Source organism: Anolis carolinensis, chromosome 2 (genome assembly GCF_035594765.1).
Source record: "Anolis carolinensis isolate JA03-04 chromosome 2, rAnoCar3.1.pri, whole genome shotgun sequence".
Lineage (NCBI taxonomy): Eukaryota > Metazoa > Chordata > Lepidosauria > Squamata > Dactyloidae > Anolis > Anolis carolinensis.
Window position 1 is genome coordinate 216,816,099 of NC_085842.1, and position 17,967 is coordinate 216,834,065.

General features: G+C 41.7%; 1 protein-coding gene across 10 annotated transcripts in view; it reads left to right on the top strand.

Moving 5' to 3' along the window:
• Positions 1–1,276: 1,276 nt before the first annotated feature.
• The window catches only part of LOC100565133 (rap1 GTPase-activating protein 1), a 92,280-nt gene continuing 75,589 nt past the window's right edge, over positions 1,277–17,967 (top strand). For 3 of the 10 annotated variants that reach the window (XR_010003326.1, XR_010003327.1, XM_062971757.1), the window contains exon 1: positions 1,280–1,387. The gene's annotated coding sequence lies outside the window, so the exon portion shown is untranslated. Of the gene's footprint in view, positions 1,388–1,457; positions 1,614–17,967 lie in introns of those variants that run through there. The other 7 variants (XM_062971759.1, XM_062971758.1, XM_062971762.1 and 4 more) reach the window with 7 other exon arrangements.

Genomic DNA, 17,967 nt, shown 5'->3' on the forward strand with positions numbered 1-17,967 from the left:
GGGGCTTGGCTTCTAAACACTTGATCATTTTGGTTGTCCTTCTCTGGACATGTTCCATCTTGTCAATATCCCTCTTTAAGTGTGATGCCCAGAACTGGACACAGTGTTATTCCGGATGCAGAATAGAGTGGGATTATTGTTATTGTTATTATTATTAACTTTATTTATATCCCGTCTTTCTCCCTGTGGTGACTCTAGGGGACTAACAAAACCACACCATGACTTCCCTCGATCTTGACACTATACTACTAGAATTGCATTGGCTTTTTAGAATCATAGAATAATAGAGTTGGAAGAGACCTCATGGGCCATCCAGTCCAACGCCCTGCCAAGAAGCAGAGAAGTGCATTCAAAGCACCCTTGACAAATGGCCATCTAGCCTCTGTTTAAAAGCCTCCAAAGAAGGAGCCTTCATCACACTCCAGGGCAGAGAGAGAATACCACTCTCTCACAGTTAGGAAGTTCTTCCTAATGTTCAGGTGGAATTTCTTTTCCTATCATTTGAAGCCACTGTTCTGCATCCTAGTTTCCAGCGCAGCAGAGAACAAGCTTGCTCCGTCCTCTTTATGACTTTCCCTCACATTTTTATATATGGCTATCATGTCTCCTCTCAGCCTTCTCTTCTGCAGGTTGAGCATGCCCATCTCTTTAAGCCGCTCCTCATAGGGCTTGTTCTCCAGACCCTTGATCATTTTAGTCGCCCTCCTCTGGACAGTTTTTGACTCATGTTCATCTTGTGGTCTATTAGAACTCCTAGTTGCTTTTCACATGGACTCTTTTCAAGCCAGGCACCCCCATCTTATATCTGTGCATATCATTATTATTGCCGGAGCCTCCGATGGCCTAGGGGATAAAAGCCTTGTGACTTGAAGGTTGGGTTGCTGACTTGAAAGCTGCCAGGTTCGAATCCCACCCGGGGAGAGCGTAGATGAGCTCCCTCTATCAGCTCCAGTTCCATGCGGGTACATGAGAGAAGCCTCCCACAAGGATGGTAAAACATCAAAACATCCGGGCGTCCCCTGGGCAACATCCTTGCAGACGGCCAATTTTCTCACTCCAGAAGCAACTCCAGTTGCTCCTGACACGAAAAAACAAATTGTTATTGCCAAAGTGTAGTGCCACATTTCTCCCAGATGAAATTCATTTGGTTAGTTTTGGCCCAGCTTTCTAGTTTGTTAACTGGATGCAGGTCTCTTTAAGAAGTCGGGAGACCTCATAAGCATTGGGAGATACACTCTTCCTACTGTGATAATAGCCAAGCCGCTAAAATGAGGGGCGCTTCGTTTTTCATTTCCCAGACGGGCAGAACAGATGTTATTTGATGACCATCTAATGTACCTGCGAAGTCATTACACGAAGATACTGGGGCTGGCCCAAGACTTACAAAGTAGGTCCTCGATTAGGAGCCATTAGACAGGGAAGGAGACGGGGAGGGGCCCTGGCTGGCGCTGGGAAGCTGCAGGTGGAGGGGCGGCGGCGGGCGAAGCGGAAGGGGCGGGAAGAGGACGCTGCGGCCGCCTTGCAGACTCGGGCGGCAGCAGCAGCAAATGCGGAGGAGCCGCCGGACGCCGTCCTGCCCTCCGCTTGCCCAGCGATGGCAGAGCCTCCCGCAGGTACAGCCTCCTCGGGGAGGGGGAGGGAGGGGGAGAGAAGCAAAGAAACGAAGCCTCCCTTTTCAAGGGCAGTATATCTCTTCACTAATAGTCTAGCGATCTGGCCACTGCAGCAAGCTGACCTTTCCTCGGGGTAGAAGGAGGCTGGAGGGTGGATCCCGCCGCCGGAAAACAGAGTCCCAGTCGAGTCTGTCCCTCAACCCCCTTCCCTCCTTCCTTTAAAAATATTACAGGCAGAAATACAGCAGATGCAACTCTCCCCTGCGACTGCAATGCCACTCAAAGCACCGAGGAAGGCCAAAAGTCGGGGAAAACAGCACAGGTTTACTGTAACAGCCAGGCTTGTTTGGAGGGGGGAAGCGGGCTCTCATTTGGTCTGTTGATATCCTTTGCCTTCCCTCTCCTCCCCGCCAGGAACAGCAGGGAGCTTCCAGAGCACTAAGACAGCTTAGTTTTAGACCAGACTTTTAAGGAGCTCTCCCTGGTGCTGAACCTTAAAGGGAGCTCTCTCCCTGCACCTGAACATTAAAAGTCTGCTCTTCCTGGTGCAGGACCTTAAAGAGAGCTCTCCCTGGTGCTGAATCCTTTTTTAAAAGGGTGCTCTCCCTGGTGCTGAACCTTTAAGGGAGCTCTCTCCCTGTTGCTGAACCTTGAAGGGAGCTCTCCCTGCACCTGAACATTAAAAGTCTGCTCTTCCTGGTGCAGGACCTCAAAGAGAGCTATCCCTGGTGCTGAATACCTTTAAAGGGTGCTCTCCCTGGCGCTGAACCTTAAGGGGAGCTCTCCATGGTGCTGAACCTAGAAAGGAGCTTTCCTTGCTGCTGAACCTTAAAAGGTTGCTCTCCCTGGTGCAGCACTTTAAAGGGAGCTCTCCCTGGTGCTGAATCTCAGAAAGGCTGCTCTCACTAGTGCTAGACTAATCGGTCTCAATCTGGGGTTGCCAGATGTTTTTGGCCTTCAACTCCCAGAAATCCTAACAGCAGGTAAACTGGCTAGGACTGCTGGTAGTTGTAGGTCAAAAACATCTGGGGCCCCGGGTTGAGAACTACTGTGCTAGATCATAAAGAGAGCTCTCCCTGGTGCTGAACCTTGAAGGGAGCTCTCCCTGATGCTGACTCCCAAAAGGGAGCTCTCCCTGGTGCTGAACCTTAAAGAAAGCTCTCCCTGATGCTGACTCCGAAAAGGGAGCTCTCCCTGGTGCTGAATCTTAAAGCGAGCTCTCCCTGATGCTGACTCCCAAAAGGGTGCTCCCCCTGGAGCTGAACCTCAAAAGGGTGCTTCCCCTGGTGCTGAACCTTAAAGGGGCTGTTCATGTGCTGGACCTTAGTATTATAGAATAATACAGTTGGAAGAGATCACATGGGCCATCTAGTCCAGCCCCCTCCCATGTAGGAAAGGCACAAAGTACCCCTGACAGATGGTCATCCAGCCTCTGAAAGCTTGTAAAGAAGGAACTTCCACCACATTCTGAGGCAGAAAGGAGCTCTCCATGGTGCTGAAGCTTATATGGCTCCCCCCCCCCCCGGTGCTGGACCTTAAAGGGGCTGCCCATGGTGCTGAACGTTAGAATTATAGAATAATACAGTTAGAAGAGACCACATGGGCCATCTAGTCCAACCCCCATCTACCCTGTGTTTAATAAAAGCTTCCAAGGAAAGAGCTTCCTCCACACTGGGAGGCAGAGAGTTAAAGGAGCTCTCCATAGTGCTGAACCTAAAAGGATGCTCTCAGTGGTGCTGAACCTTAAAGGGAGCTCTCAGTAGTGCTGACTCTCAAAGGTGCTCTCCCTGGTGCTGAACATTAAAGGGAGCTCTCCCTCTCTCCTTTGGCACCGTACATTAGACCAGGGCTTCTTAAACTTTCCCCACTTGCGACCCCTTTCTACCTAAGAAATGTTTATGGTGATTCTTAGTGAATTGTATTTTAGGCCTGTTACTCAGATTATTTGGGGCACTGATTCAGAAAATGGCTTTGGACCACACCAGCTCTAGTTTCTTAGATACGTTTGATTTTATAAAATTAAAATTAAATTTTAGTTTTCCAGCATAAAATAAGTACATTTTCATGTAGTACTCTTTTTTTCACCTTTCACTTCATGCTTAAAAGATATTAATTTGAAAACTACATTATTTTTATGGGCAAGCAGAGTGAAGAGTGGCATGTGGCATATTTACTGTAGCTCAAAAACTAGAGCTGACGGGGAAAGTTGGTGCTGTTTTTGGAATCAGTAAGTCAAATATACCCAAAAACAGGTCTAATATTGGCCACATTTACAAATCAGCATTTGCAAGGCTTGCTAAACAGGCACATGTTCCATTTTGTGGAGTACAGCAGAGGCATTTTCTGCAGAGTGCAACTGTAAACACTGGATGTTGTTGCTAACATATTTGTGTAAATGAGTTGTATTCAGAAACCTTTTACTGTTGCCAAAATTTTTGAGACCCCAACATAGTGCTAAGGAGTTGGGAGCCTCAGTTCAAGAAGCTGTGTATTGGATGGTCCCTTTAAAGGTCAGACTAAGACCCAAAGTGGATTCAGTACTCCATTGAAATGGAAGCCACTTGCTGCCATTGCTCATTGCAAGGGGTTGCTCACTTTGGGCTTAGGTCCCACTATGGTTTGGTCCCAGCATCTTTCTACATGGTATGTTTTATCGAGTCATGAATTATATGGCAGGCTTGACTTTAAGCACCTCTCTGGGCATGTGCACAACATCTTGCTTTTATTAGTGAGTAACCAGAGGCTGCTCACAGATGGAGGTGGCCAGAAGTGGAAATATGCTGGTCACAAACTAGCCTGACATTTTGTTGCTAGAAATTAAATGGCCCCTTTAGAATCCTCCTGAACACTTGTGGGTGCAAAATCTCCTGACAATTTTCAAGAATGACCTCACCTGCAGTTCAGGCTGATGAATAGGAGTTGCATCCTTGAACTTCTCTAGGACTGGGGAAGAACCATTATGATGTAGTGATTTAAAGTTGGTCTAAGATTATAGAAAACCAGATTGCTGCTGGGTCATGGAAGCTCACTGGGTGACCTTGGCCAAGTCACACACTCTCACCAAGAAAACCCCATAATAAGGTTGCCATGAATCAGAACATGACTTGAAGGCACCCAACGAGTATCAGGAACCAGTCAAAGAGGTTCAAAATTCGCCCCCCCCCCCAGGCATCTCATCAGCATTATTGTGCCTTTTGCCTTGATTCTTCAGGAGTTTTCCCCATTTTCACACATTCATAAGAAACAACTTTGTGCGTACTGACTTCTGTTGCAGCTGTTCTTATGTGCATATATATATAGGTGGTCATAGGAATTTTATTCTGAGACATAGCAATGTGAATCAGCTGCAGCTAAAAACAGAGATTACAAAAAATAATGATTTTTATAGTCCCAGATATATTGTTATAGCATGTCTTTTGCGTTGGATAGTTTTGTTATCCTCTATGTATGGCTATGGGAGCAGGTTTGAAAATCTCCTTCTGGGCTGATAAATATATGAGGATGGCTCTGTCCTAACCTCTTATGCCTCCCACTAAACTTAGTACCTTGTCAGAAGCTAGTTAAGTGATGGATAATGAAAAATTGGTCCATTGGTCATTTAGAGTTTGAGATTTTGTAGAGAAAGAGAGCAAGAAGCACAGAGAATTGTTTGATTCGAGTGTATTTTTCTGCTATTTTGCTGAAAAATATTAAAGTTTAAAGTAGAAAAAGATGAGTCACAGAACTAGTTAACCCCTAAACAACTAAAGAATGCAGTCTGAGAGTACTGTATTGTGGTAAATCAACACTACAAGCAGCCAAGTTATTCCAATGAAAATAAGTTGCCTCCAGATGAGAATATAGTCACTGCTTGATTTGACACCCTTCTTGCTTTTGACAAGCAATGATCCCAGTTCTTGTTCATTTAACAAAAAACACAACCTTTTGACCGAGATTGAAGGAACCCTTCTGAACATTCAGAGATAGCACAGAAGGCCTTGTAACACAGAGAGCATCTTCTATTACCTCCTCAGTGCAAACACAGATTGAAAGGAACACAGAGATAATGTCAATCAGAAGGAGACGGGTGCAGCTGTTGGCACCTTAATAGTGTTAAATCTTTTCTCTGTGGAAACCTAGAAAGGCAAAATTAAAAAACCCTAGATTGTACTAAACTGCACAATCATATGCAAGGGTGCCATGCATTCATGCCATTTAAAATCACTGAAAGGAAAAAAAAACCTTCAGCCTGTTTTTTCACTTCAGTTTACCAGCTGGCAGTTTGGACCCCATCAAGTAATTTTAATGAGGAAGCCATTCTTGGATCAATAAAACTATTTTCTGAGCCCAGAAGGACCATTTGGGATTTAGATTATAATTGCTCTAGAGAAACTCCCGCAGACATGCTGTCATCTTAGATATGTTAAAACCAAAATTCAAAAGGGTTGTTGTATGTTTTGCGGGCTGTATGGCCATGTTCCAGAAGAACATGTCCATACAGCCCAGAAAACATACAACAACCCTGTGATCCCAGCCATGAAAGCCTTCGACAGCACATCAAAATTCAAAAGTCCTGCCAGATGCAAGTATTTGGGTGGCACCAGGGAGCACTCAAGACAGAAAATATGATTTTATTTTGAAAATAGGTCCATTAATGTCCTATGTGTTCACTGTGTGATTAGTACCTGAACCATTGCCTAGCGACCTTGAAAAATCTCTGATATGCAGACATGGATTATTCCCTTCTCAAGTGAGCAATATGCAGATTTGTTTTCCATTAATCTAAGCAAGATAACCAATTTCCACAAATATCAATAATTTATGACTTTTATCATGTTATTAATTAACATTTGCTGCTTAATTGAGTGTGTTGTTGTTGTTGTTGCTGCTGCTGCTGCTGCTGCTGCGTTGTGTGCCTTCACGTTGTTTCCAATTTATAGGAACCCTAAAGTTACTGGGTTTTCTAGGGTTGAGAGTGACTTGGCCAAGGTCATGCAGTGGGCTTGCATGACTGAGTGGGAAATGAAACCTTGCTCTACAAATAACTACAGCATGCTGCCCTCAACACTGTGCCTCACCACCAACATTTTAAAATAGTTGAAAAATAGTTGAAAAACATCTATTTGAATGTCCAGAACTCAATATTTCTGCACTGAAAACAGTATTTCCTGCATGGTAACACCATTTGTTACTTAGAAAGTAATTTTTATGTGCAAAAATATTGTTACTTATGTAGAAAATGCATTGTGCAAAACAAGTCTCCAATTACCCCATTTTCTGCAGGGATAATTTTTGTTTGCTGTTTTCTGTGCAAAAATACCACATTTGGATTTTGTGCAGAATAAGTCCAGAGCTGTGAATAACCTCCAAAAACGGTGTAGTTTTCAAAAGTTTTATCACAAAATAAAATGTGTTGTTTCTTTAAAGAATAACATGTCTACTTGCAACAAATGTTACCTTATCCCTTTCTTGAAAAGCACAGTTTTCCAAACTGTGTGTCGTGACATGTTAGTGTGTCGCTTACAGTGTGTAGGTTTAACAAGAAATGACAAAAAACTTGGAAATGTATGTTATTATTGTACAAATCATATATTTTTAAAAATATAACTGAAAGGTTTTTGTGAGATATGTTGCGTTGGCTGCATTGTGTAGGCGTGTCAGATAACTGTAACGAGAATTTCTGAGTATATGTAAAATAAACAATGAATCATACATTAAAAATTATAAATGAAAGGTTTTCATGAGATATGTTGTGACCTCATACATTTCATTATTACAATTTATATGTGTGTCCATATCTCTTATAAGGGGTTAGTTTAACTTTTGGTTTGCTTGTAAAACTGAATTACTGTGTCAAGAAATGATGCATGTCTAAGAAGTGTGTCAACAACACGAAATGTTTGAAAAGCTCTGTTGTAAAGGCTTGTTGTAATGTAGGGTTCCATCCAGCCATTTCTTCCAAATGGTTTGCTAAGGCATTTCACTCTCTCTGCACACCTTTGCTTTCCTTTTCCAAAGTGACACTTCAGATTCCATGAAGAACTTGAGAAGTTAATTTCAAGAAAAATGATAATGAAGCCATCTATAACTGAGCATTGGTTAGACAGTGGTCTGGGTTCAACACCACTGCCGTTTTATCAATGTTCACCATTTTAACTAGAAGAAGGATTGGCTTTGACAAGTTTACCTTTGTGAAATAATACAATGTAAAGAATCCAGGAAAGACATCTGAATCACCCAGAGCACATGAGACTGCTCTAAATATACAAAGCAGAAAAAACATACAAATAGAATAACACAGAATTAAACAGGAGATGATCTCAAGATGAGATCATCTGTTATTACTGCCAGTTTTTTTAATCATGTCAGAAGCGACGAGAACATACTGCAAGCCTCTTCTGGTGTGAGAGAATTGGCCATCTACAGAGACGTTGCCCAGGGGACATCCGGATGTGATACTATCCTGCTGGGAGGCTTCTCTCATGTCCCCGCAAGCTAGAGCTGACAGACGGGAGCTCACTCTGTGAACCAGCAACCTTCAGATCAGCAACCCAAACTTCAAGTCAGCAGTCCAGCCAGCATAAGGGTTTAACCCATTGTGTCACCATGGCTAATGTACTGCCAGTAAAAATATACACATTGATCACTACAGCAGTGGTATTTAATCATGAATCCTAATGTCCAACAAAGAAAAAAAATCCCACTTCCACATTTCTTTCTCCCTTCAATTATTTTTAGACCCATAATTTTCAGATTCTCTGTCTTTTGGAAACTCTTTCTATATTTGCAGTATGCTGACCTCATCACCTGCACATAGACTAAAAGCACAGTGAGGAGAATGCAGTTGTGTTCTTCAGCTGAACTTGAGGGGCATGACCATTAGTCAATGCCTGGGTTCATATCATGAATATTCTTAAATTGGCTTGTATCCTGACACAGTGTTGGTGCCTAATCTTGAGGCAGAACCAGCTGTTTTTGCCTTGCTAGCCATCCATGTGACATGTGGACAAACGTAGTTTACATGTACAGTATAAGATATCAAGGAAGCAGAGTTTTGGGCTAGTTTGTTGGGCAATTCATGCACATCAGGAAAAGTTTCTGAGACATATTCAAAGGCATGTACTCATTTTATGTGCGTTTCTGACCAGCCATGATGGACCTCTTGAAGTTGAAAAAGAAACTTAGCTGTGTGGTCTGTGATTTTTTTTTTAAATCAGAATAAGTAATATGTTGTCGAAGGCTTTCATGACCGGGATCACAGGGTTGTATGTTTTCCGGGCTGTATGGCCATGTTCTAGAAGTATTCTCTCCTGACGTTTCGCCCACATCTATGGCATGCATCCTCAAAGATTGTGAGGCATGAATAAGTAATATCTTTCTTAGACATTATAAAAATATGGGTTTCTGACTCCTCCAGAATTCTTCACCTAAACTTGAGAGGAGAGAAAAGTTCAGAAATCATCAAGACCAGATGTTATGGCCAGAGATTTGAAGTTGCTAAGGTCTCAAAATGGAGACTTGCCTTTCTTGTTTTTCTAGACCAGTGGTTTTCAACTTGTGGGTCCCCGGATATTTTGGCCTTCAACTCCCAGCTGGTAAACTGGCTGGGATTTCTGGGAGTTTTAGGCCAAAACACCTGGGAATCCACAGGTTGAGAACCACTGCTCTAGACAGCTCCACCTTGGCTCACACTGCTTAATCAAATTGTAGTCTTTATTTAAGGGCTTCATCAAGGTTTCATCCTATTCAGGCTTTTGAAATGAAAGTTTAAGGTAAAGGTAAAGGTTTCCCCTGACGTTAAGTCCAGTCATGTCTGACTCTGGGGGTTGGTGCTCATCTCCATTTATAAGCCGAAGAGCTGGCGTTGTCCATAGACTCTTCCAAGGTTATGTGGCCGGCATGACTGCATGGAGCGCCCTTACCTTCCCGCGGGAGCGGTACTTATTGATCTACTCACATTTGCATGTTTTCGAACTGCTAGGTTGGCAGGAGCTGGAGCTAACAGCGGGCGCTCAAGCCGCTCCTGGGATTTGATCCTGGCACCTTTCGGTCTGCAAGTTCAGCAGCTCAGCGCTTTAACACACTTCGCCACCGGGGTTCCTTAAATGAAAGTTTACATTGGAACGAATACATCCCCACATTTTTTCTCAACTGTCTTTCAGTCAGTTGGTCCAGTAATAATTTGCCAATTTCTCAAATATGTAAATCTTTCACTTTGTGGTTGTCTTGGGATGGGAAGGCTGCTATCAGATACTTCACTGCTTCTCTCTTGAGGAATGTCTTTCATTTCTGTCTCTGCTCCATTTTTCCAACTCCCACTCATCTTAATTATGCCTCTTCATTCACCAGCTGCCAACCTGGTTTTTATTGCCAGTAACCTGTTCTGTTTCCTTGCTGTGTCTCCCCAGAAAGCTAAAATGCAATTAATGCAATCACATGCTTTCCTTTTCCAAAACATTGTCTCATTCACGGTTTTTGCCATTTCTTTAATCTGATGTGAAATTGTTCCTTTTTGTCTCCACATCTGCTAGATGCTGGTTTTGTTGCTGCTCATTTATGTACTTTTTTCTATCTGTGTTTTTCCATTCCTTCTGTTTCTGCAGAAACATTGTGTGGGAATCCTTTATGAAATTATTGCAATTCACTGGTAGCATGGGAGGTCCTTCAGATGTTCTCGAACTGCAACTCCCTAGTGTTGTCTATGCTGCCTGTCCCAAGGCTTTTTTGAGAGCTGCAGTTTTGGACACTTGGACATTGCCCATCCTGATGTTCTCTGTATGAATGATATATTATTACAGTTTGTTTAAAAATATTCTTCAATATTAATTTATAGGGATAGCTGAAAACCTCATAAAACTGAAACTTTCAGGAATCTATAGCACTGAGCCATGAGAGCTAAAGTATAGTCAAGTTGCATTAATCCTACAGTGTACATGCACCCCATATTTGCATAGTAATACAGTAGAGTCTCACTTATCCAAGTTAAACGGGCCGGCAGAAGCTTGGATAAGCAAATATCTTGGATAATAAGGAGAGATTAAGGAAAAGCCTATTAAACATCAAATTAGGTTATGATTTTACAAATTAAGTACCAAAATATATGTTATAAAACAAATTTGACAGAAAAAAATAGTTCAATATGCAGTAATGCTAAGTAGTAATTGCTGTATTTATGAATTTAGCACCAAAATATCATGATATATTGAAAACATTGACTACAAAATGGCTTGGATTATCCAGAGGCTTGGATAAGCGAGGCTTGGATAAGTGAGACTCTACTGTAATTTTATTTTATATTCAATGAAAGAGTAATTTTTCTTATAGCATACTGTAACCCAAGCAAACTGTATTTATGGTAACTTCATGAATCTGTAATTTCTTGTAGTTTGTTCTTGCCCTAATCAGATCCTGTATTCAGATATAAATGCTTGCTGGATTTGGTAATGATATTTTGAATAAATAGTCTATTATTTTAGATATTGGGAGCCCCCAGTGGCGCAGCGGATTAAACTGCTGAGCTACTGAACTTGTTGACCGAAAGGTCAGCGGTTTGAATCTGGAGAGTGAGGTGAGCTTTCACCTGTTGGCCCCAGCTTCTGCCAACCTAGCAATTCAAAAACATGCAGATTTGAGTGAAACAATAGGTACCATTCTGGTGGGAAGGTAATTGCACTCCATGCAGTCATGCCGGCCACATGACCTTGTAGGTGTATATGGACAACGCTGGCTCTTTGGCTTAGAAATGGAGATGAGCACCAACCCCCAGAGTCGGACAAAACTTGACTTAATGTCAGGGGAAAGCCTTTACCTTTACCTATTTTTGATATTTGTACTTTTAGAAGTATAATTTTATGATTTTAGCTTTATCATTTTAGGTGTGTTTTTGCTGTATTTTTATTTTATTGTTATTTGCTTTGATCTCTTGCAAGGAAAGATGGGCTAAAAATCAAATCACATCAATAAGTAACTACCTGCAGGATGAAAACGTTTTTCATATAGTTCTCTTGCTGTTAAATGGCTGGTACAAATCTGATTTATGCTGCCTTTAGTTTAATCATGCATTTTTATCTTCCTTTCATTACTTGCAATGGCCTGGAGTTAATAGCAATAAAAGTGAAATGCTACAGCAAAATGAAAAAATATCTCGAAAACACAGAGTCATTCAGCAGCAGGCTCAAGGGTACATATTCACTGCATATTAATACTGTTTGATATCATTTTAACTGCCATGGCTCAATTATATGGCATCCTGGGATTTGTCATTTGCTATTCTTTGGCAGAGAAGGCTAAAGACATTGTAACTCCTATGATTCTATAGCATTGAGCCATGACAATCAAAGTGGTGTCAAACTGAATTAATTCTACAGTGTAGATGCACAAGAAACAGTTCAAGTGAATATAAGTGTTACTATCATACAGGGTTTCATAAACTGCATTCTCAGGGCCCTTCCAGATAGGCCCTATATTCAAGGATCTGATCCCAGGTTTTCTGTTTATCGCAGATTATCTGGCAGTACAGCCTCATATAACCCAGTCTAATGCAGAAAACCTTGAATCAGATCCTGGGATATAGGGCCTGTCTGGAAGGGCCCACAAACAAACGAACAAGACAGCTTTTGCCACACATTTCTAACTATCCATTTATCCATTTCAGAAATATTTTAAGTCAGCCAAAATGATCGAATACAGTAAAACTAAACTTCCAGTAAATTTGATCAAAGGCCTTTTCAGCATCTAAAGAACTAATGGCTAGCTGATCAGTTCTATCTGTGTGTTTGATTTTTTTTTTTCGTGTCAGGAGCAACTGGAGTTGCTTCTGGAGTGAGAGAATTGGCCGTCTGCAAGGACGTTGCCCAGGATATGCCCGGATGTTTTGATGTTTTACCATCCTTTTGGGAGGCTTCTCTCATGTCCCCGCATGGAGCTGGAGCTGATAGAGGGAGCTCATCCGCACTCTCCCCAGGTGGGATTCGAACCTGGCAGCTTTCAGGTCAGCAACCCAACCTTCAAGTCACGAGACTTTTATCCCCTAGGCCACCGGAGATAAAACCTCTGGTCAAGACTTACCAAAAATGAAATAAGGTTTGCAATCTATTAGTTAAAATATCAAACATTCAGTAAGATTATAGGATGGTTAACACAGTGAATATGATTCTTATGACATTTAGGTATCAAGATAATACAGTCAACATTTAATGATGAAGAGAACAAGCTGGATTCTAAGGGCCCTTCCAGACAGGCCCTCTATCCCAGGAGCTCATCCCAGGTTTTCTGCTTTAAATTGGATTATATGAGTTCGCGGAGCCCCGGTGGCAAAGTGTGTTAAAGCACTGAGCTGCTGAACTTGCAGACCGAAAGGTCCCAGGTTCAAACCCCGGGCGCGGCGTGAGCTGCCGCTGTTAGCTCCAGCTTCTGCCAACCTAGCCATTCGAAAACATGCCAATGAGAGTAGATCAATAGGTACCGCTCCGGCAGGAAGGTAATGGCGCTCCATGCAGTCATGCCGGCCACATGACCTTGGAGGTGTCTACAGACAATGCCGGCTCTTCGGCTTAGAAATGGAGATGAGCACCAACCCCCAGAGTCGGACACAACTGGACTTAATGTCAGGGGAAACCTTTACCTTTACCTTTATATGAGTTCGCACAATCAGGGATAAACAAAAAACCTGGGATCAGATCCTCGGATATAGAGCCTGTCTGGAAGAGCCCTGAGATCTCTTTGTAAATTTGGTGCAGTCTTGGTCCTAGCAGACCTGGATAAGCTTTGTGCTATTCAGCTGGAAGCCCATCAAGACTGGAAGACTCCAAGTTTTTATATGTACTAGAACATTGGTAATTTATTTGAATTATATAAAGGTTTTAGAAGAAATTCGGCCTGTTATATGCTAAGTTGGAGAAGGTCAATATGAGGGAGAAAAGTTTCCATACTTTGTTGATGTATTTCATTTTTGGCAATACAGACCAGCATAAAACTTTAAAATTGTAGGTTTATATTTGGAGTAGTTTAGTAATGTTTACCTGTAATGCTATTTGCTGTGGTACATTGTTATCTGATGCTTCTATTGGAAACGCATTTTATTATTATTCCCTTCTCCTTTCTCTTTATAATAGTTATGTGATATTTTATGGATTTTTCTGTAGTGAAACACTATTAGGTTTATGTGGGTGTTTTAAGAAAAGCTGGTTCTGCATTATTAAAATAGCCGTTATGGGAAAGGGTGAGCTAAAAATTGTGATCTCAAATACCTAATTTTCTTTGTGCACAGGTTTTTTTAAAAAAAATGTGTGTGTGTGTGTGTGTGTGTGCAACTTTTCATTGATAAGCTCCACATAGTGGATGTCTGTAGAAATACAGCACTTCCTCTGCATACCTGGCAAATTCAAAAATAACATGCCTAAATAGGATATGTTTTATTATTATTATTATTATTATTATTATTATTATTATTAATAATAATAATAAGACTCTGGCAGAAACCAGTGCAGGTGGTCCCGGTGGTGATCGGCACATTGGGTGCCGTGCCAAAAGATCTCAGCTGGCATTTGGAAACAATAGACATTGACAAAATTACGATCTGCCAACTGCAAAAGGCCACCCTACTGGGATCTGCACGCATCATCCGAAAATACATCACACAGTCCTAGACACTTGGGAAGTGTTCGACTTGTGATTTTGTGATACGAAATCCAGCATATCTATCTTGTTTGCTGTGTCATACAATAAAATAATAATAATAATATAGGGTGCTGTTGCCCATCTTCCATGCTGAGGAGCTATCTCATCCTTAGATATCCTCCCAATTGAATCATCGACATGTCCTTATGGATGGCTTTTAGTACCCCCCTCTTAAGCAGAACCTATTTATCTACCCACATTTCTGTTTTCAATCTGCTAGGTGGGCAGGGAGCTGACAGCGGGTGCTCACCCCGACCCGAGTTTGAACTGTTGACCTTTTGGTTGGCAGGATCTTCTACATCTTATCAGTTTTCTGTATTTTATTACAGAAATTGCTTGGGTGAGCATCTATGTAGCCTTCCTCAACCTGCGTCCCCCTATATTTATGAGCCCTACGATCCCTAACCATTAACTCTATGGGTTCAATCTGATTAGAATGATGAGTGCTGATAGTTAACCTGTTGGAAGTTGCTATCAGACAACACCTGGAATTGAAATGTACAAATTGAATGATGTTAAAAATGAGCGAGTATAGGCACTGAAATTTGATTTAGTCCTTAGTCTTTTATATGAGTCTTCTGAGGATGGAGAATCTTTTGCCTTCCTTTTTGATCAAAATAAAGATTGAATGCATATCACAGGATTCAGTTACATCCATTTCTTACTTCTCTTTTCCTTTTCTTCTTTAGCAAAAAAAAATTGTTAAGGACATGTTCTTTGGGGAATGTGTTTGATTTGAACATTTGTAATATTATAATAGAATGTGTGCCTGCCTGTCTGTCGGTGCCACAGCTCTGTCACCATGAAACCTAGACACTAGGAAACTTGGCATGCATATTAAGGGGAAGTAAGGTATTGCCACTGGGAGTTATTTGATTTTAAAGCACATTATTTTAAGTTCATTCCAAACAGAAGGCTTGAAACACAGAGCACTGTTTTCAGTTGCAAGCTAGTAAGAGGTTAGTAGTTGAAATAGGAGAGCATGGTCTGAGGGTCAGAATTATAGGGCAGAGAGAGAGTCTTCTTTCACGGGCATGGAGTGGGCCTTAGGGTGCTGTAGGAGAACACTGCATGCCCCCGGAGTCCTCGTAACTGTAATTTCACTTGATATACAACATGTCCAAGTCAACCAGCCATCTAGCATTGCTTGAAGGCCTGCATGAGTCCAAGGAAGGGTTACCTCTCCCAGTCCAGACTCAAGTGGTTTGGCTAATAAAGGTCAAGGTTTCCCATGACATTAAGCCTAGTCGTGTCCGACTCTGGGGGTTGGTGCTCATCTCCATTTCTAAGCTGAAGAGCTGGCGTTGTCCGTAGACACCTCCTAGGTCATGTGACCAGCATGACTGCATGGAGCGCTGTTGCTTTCCCACAGAAGCGGTACCTATTGATCTACTCACATTTGCATGTTTTGGAATTGCTAGGTTGGCAGAAGCTGGGGCTAATAGCAGGAACTCACTCCGCTCCCTGAATTCGAACCACCAACCTTTCAGTCAGCAAGTTCAGCAGCTCAGGGGTTTAACCTGCTGTGCCACTAAGGGCTCCGGTTTGGCTAATAATAATAATAATAATAATAATAATAATAATAATAATACTTTATTTATACCCCACCACCATCTCCCCACTGGGACTCGGGGCGGCTTACATGGGGCAGAGGCCCAAACAACAAGGAAAAAAAAACAGCAACAAATACAAATATAAAAAAGATAAAACAGTAATACAATATGAAACAAGAGTATTATAACAGTTAAAGCCAATCAATTAAAACAATACAAAGATTAAAAAATTGCATTTAAAACACATAAATGGTAAGGCCATAATAAATACAGGATAGATTATTAAAAACCATCGGGCTGATTAGTTAATGATTATCTCAGTAATAAGTGTTGCAGTGTAAATTATATTTGTAGAATTAAGGTGGTAATAAAAAGGAATTATGAGGACCTAGTATTTCCTTTTCTAAACTTGCCTATTAATCATCTCTTTCTCTCTTTCTGACTCTCTCTGATTCCCTTTGACTCTCTCTCTCCCTCTCATTCCTTCGTCATTGCTGCCAAGCATTCCCGACAACCTGCAGTGTCTCCCCAGGAGTTTCCTGCCCTTGCACAGCATAGATTGAACCCAAACTGTGAGCTGCTCTTCTTTTTCTCATTTGAAGAGCATCTCAGGAAAAGCAAAGCAGGCAGTTATTTAACAGGGGTAATATGTGGGATGGGAAGTGGGTTGCCGATACAGTCTGTGCCCTATGCAGACAAGGTAACAGGTTTATGCTGAAGCTGAAAAAGGAGAAGCTTATGCCCAGGGGTCCTGAGAACCCAATACAGGCAGAGAGAAGCTGATGCAAGTGAAGAGGATGTTTTCTCGAAAGCGTAGTTTTACCTTGGAAGCCTATGGAGGGTATGTACCCTTACCAACCTTGGTTCTCCTTGTGCATTGCATGTCTTTCATCCTGCTTTTATGCCATTCCTTCCAAGTTAGGGCTTCATGTTTCTTTGGCATTTCAAAGAAAGTGGGGCAATTTTAAAGAGTATGTTTTTCGTTGATTCAGGTGGCACAGAAGGTGTCTGCGTGCTGGATTGTGTCCTTCAGTAAACTTTCACTTCTTCCTCTTAGCTCATTCCTCCTATATGGAGCCGCAGTGGCAGCTGAACTGTTGACCTGAAGGTTGAGTTGCTGACCTGAAGGTTGCTGGTTCAAATCCGCGAGACAGGGTGAGCTCCCGTCTGTCAGCTCTAGCTTGCTGGGACATGAGAGAGGCTTCCCAGTTAACAAATATGGCCATCCCCTGGGCAACGTCTCTGTAGACAGTCAATTCTCTCACACCTTAAGTGACTTGCAGTATGTTCTCAAGTCACTTCTGACAGGATAAAAAAAAATTCTGCCTATCCTTCAAAATACTATATTTTATGCTCCAGTCTGTGTACTTTGTTTTTATACTTGCATTTCTTCAAGCAATATATATTTCAATGTGTTGTCGAAGGCTTTATATATTTCCATTGTAGAATGATTACAAATAAACATTTTGTAGATAATTTTGTAGACTGAAAAAAACTGGTGTTGGTAAAAAAAAATCAAAAATCAAAAAGCTACTATTATTTATTACTACTTAATATGGAAATTAGACATAGTTTTAACTAGTAAAGTCACATTCTGACAGGCAACACAGTGTAGTAAAAGAGGGAAATTTAAAAGCTGTGAAAAATCAGAAGAATGTTGTCACCCACCCTGGACAATGATCAGCCCCTACACCAAACTTTTACCCAAGGTCTACTTTTGATCCAGTCAGCGAGTAATGAATCCAAAGCAAACAATCTCATAAAGAGGTGAAATGGTTCACAATTATCCTATAGGATTTGCTAGTTGGTTATTTATTTATCATGTCAGAAGCGAATTGAGGGTACAGACCATGTTTTTGAAAACACAAAGTTAAAAACGTGGCATTATACTAAATGTCCTTTGACCAGAAACTGGCTACTTGGAGTGCCTCTTATGTCACTGTGAGAAGGTCCTCCATTGTGCATATGAAAGGGCTCAGATTGCATTATAGTAAGTGGTCTGTGGTTTGCTCTTCTCCACATGCATGTTGCAGACTCCACTTTGTAGCCCCATTTCTGAAGATTGGCTCTGCACCTTGTGGTGCCAGAGGGCAGTCTGTTCAACGCCTTCCAAATTGCCCAGTCTTTTGTGTGCCCAGGGGAGT